The 2,513-nt window shown below is 34.7% G+C and overlaps 1 pseudogene; it reads right to left on the bottom strand.

Moving 5' to 3' along the window:
• Positions 1-269: 269 nt before the first annotated feature.
• Positions 270-1,128, bottom strand: LOC137205017 (heterogeneous nuclear ribonucleoprotein D0 pseudogene; annotated as a pseudogene).
• Positions 1,129-2,513: the final 1,385 nt, after the last annotated feature.

The following is a 2,513-nucleotide window of genomic DNA, read 5'->3' as shown; positions in this document are numbered from 1 at the left end:
AATCTCAAAAGTTCATATACTGTTTGATTCCATTTGTGTGACATTTACAAGAAGATACAGCTGTAACGACAAAGAGAGAGTAGGTAGCAGGATGGTAGGAGTTACCTACCTACCTACTCTTTTTTTTTTTAAATACAAAATGATTTATTAAAAAACCAGTAAGACACTACTACAACATGACACTGTCACACTGGGCTTTTAACATGAGACTGGGGGGAGGCATAAAACACAAATTGATTCTGAAGCAGAGCAATTAAGAAATAAAACAATGAAAGCAAATTTCTTTTAATGAGAACTCAGAATTAAACTTCAGAGGGACCCAACGTCATACTTCCGTTTGGGGACTTGACACAAAAAAATTTAGTTTGAACTGCTATTAGCAGGTGGCAGGAGCCACCTTCAAATGAATCTTCAATTTGGAAAATACTGTTTCACCACCTGTTGGGGATAAGTTGCAGATGGAATAATTTAGTATGATTTGTAGCTATTTTGATGACCACATCGCCTGGATGCTTTCCCATAACCACTCTGCTGGTCACCATCTCTTCCATGAGCTCTTCCCGGAAATCCTCCTCTAGATCCCCACTGTTGCTGTTGCTGACACTGTTCCTTCGACATAGCTACTTTTATTCCACATTTACTAAGACCAACATTGTGGTATTTCTTTTCCATTATCTTCTTCACTGGTTCCTCTTCCTTAAAGGTAATAAAACAGAATCCACACCTCTTATTGGTCTTGTTGTCCATGGGGAGCTCTATGGATTCAACCTCACCAAAACCACCAAAATACTCCCTTATTTTCTCTTCAGGTGTATCTGGAGAAAGGCCACCAACAAAAATTTTTTAACAGGCTCTTTTGTTTTCATGACTTTGGCCCTCTTAGGATCAATCACCTTCCCATTCAATTTATGTTCTTTCTGATCCATGACCTTATCTACACTCTCTGACTCTTTAAATAGCACAAAGCCAAAACCCCTTTATTGCTCTGTGATAAGATCTAACTTCAGAGTGCAGTCTACGACTTCACCAAATTTGGAGTAGTAGTCCTTCAGATCTTTCTTTGTAGTATCCCAGCTAAGGCCTCCTATAAACATTTTCCATTCTTCTTGCCGTGCTGTCGCTGCTTCAGAGTGTAGGAGGATGGTAGTAGTTAGGAGGATGGTGTGACTTAAGAAAGAATATCACAAGGTAGTGTTTTGGGGTAATGGATCTGTTCTGTACCCAGATTGCCGTATGGTTACGTGTATCTATACATGTGTTAAAATTCATAGAACTGTACACCAAAAATGTATTAAAAAAACCTATTGCAGCCCTCAGAAAAAATCTATAATTGTGTCAGTGGTGTCAAAGTTATAACCATAAGATGCAATTTTGAATAATATCCCCAGTTATTATATGAAAACATAATTCTGTACTAAATAAATAATACCATACTCTGAAATATATCAGTCATAAAGCTTTCAGGACACACAAACCTAATTAAGTATGTAAACATAAACCAATAGTAATTACTACTGCTTGTGTTAATTTTTAATGTTTATGTAATCAAAATGAATATTGCAAGGTTCCTCTAAAGAATTTGATTTTCCCATAAAATACTGTTGATATTCAATCTTTTTTTTTTTTTTTTTTTGGCTGCCCCACGCGGCTTGTGGGATCTTAGTTCCCTGACCAGAGATTGAACTCTGGCCCTCAGCAGTGAAAGCCTAACCACTGGCCCAGGGAATTCGATATTCAATCTTTTAAAACTTACCAGTTATTCATATGTTTCACTATGAATGTTTCTAACCTTTTACTTATCTTTTTCTTCTATGACTCATTCTTGTGTTCTGAAAGGAAGTTTATTTTTGAAAATAATTTTAAATATACTATAAGTTTTTAAATAAGTTCAACATCGTAATAAAATCAGTTTTGGGGACAATAAAAAAATTTAAAATAATATATTATTATAACTTCTTAGCACCCGCTTTCACTTTCCAGTGAATCTTGGTTTGGACAGCATATCATTTGTTTAAGTTAGTAGTGATTTTATTTTCTTACTGTGGCACAGAACTTTAATTCCCTCCATCTAGCTAAAATTCTTTCTTCATTTGGTTGGCATCCAACTCTACTTCCTCCTGTACTTTCGTTTTTCTTTGCTCTGATCCCCTATAGATCTTGTATGTACACCCTTGTTAACAATGATAGGTTGTTGCCTAATACTGTTTTTTCCTATCATGTTTTTTGTTAAATAAGTCAAAATTTCTTTCAGAGCAATAAAAATGATTTACTTCTTTTATACAGAGGTATAACATGTATCTAGGATATTGTTATAGTTTACACAATGTTTGATGGACTTATTATCCTACCATTGATTGGTGAATCATCATAGAATTAATTTTGAATCTCTTGGCATGCCACTTAGTAAATTAGAAAATAGGAAGTTGTAGAGAAATGATTCTGTACTTATACTCAAAATGTGTGTATCTCTTCCAAAATAGATTATGATATTTAAAAGAAATACGTGAGCTTAG

The sequence above is a fragment of the Pseudorca crassidens genome, chromosome 13 (assembly GCF_039906515.1).
Source record: "Pseudorca crassidens isolate mPseCra1 chromosome 13, mPseCra1.hap1, whole genome shotgun sequence".
In the NCBI taxonomy this organism is placed as follows: Eukaryota; Metazoa; Chordata; class Mammalia; order Artiodactyla; family Delphinidae; genus Pseudorca; species Pseudorca crassidens.
Note: the sequence above shows the minus strand (reverse complement) of the source record. Positions and strands in the feature narration are given on the sequence as shown.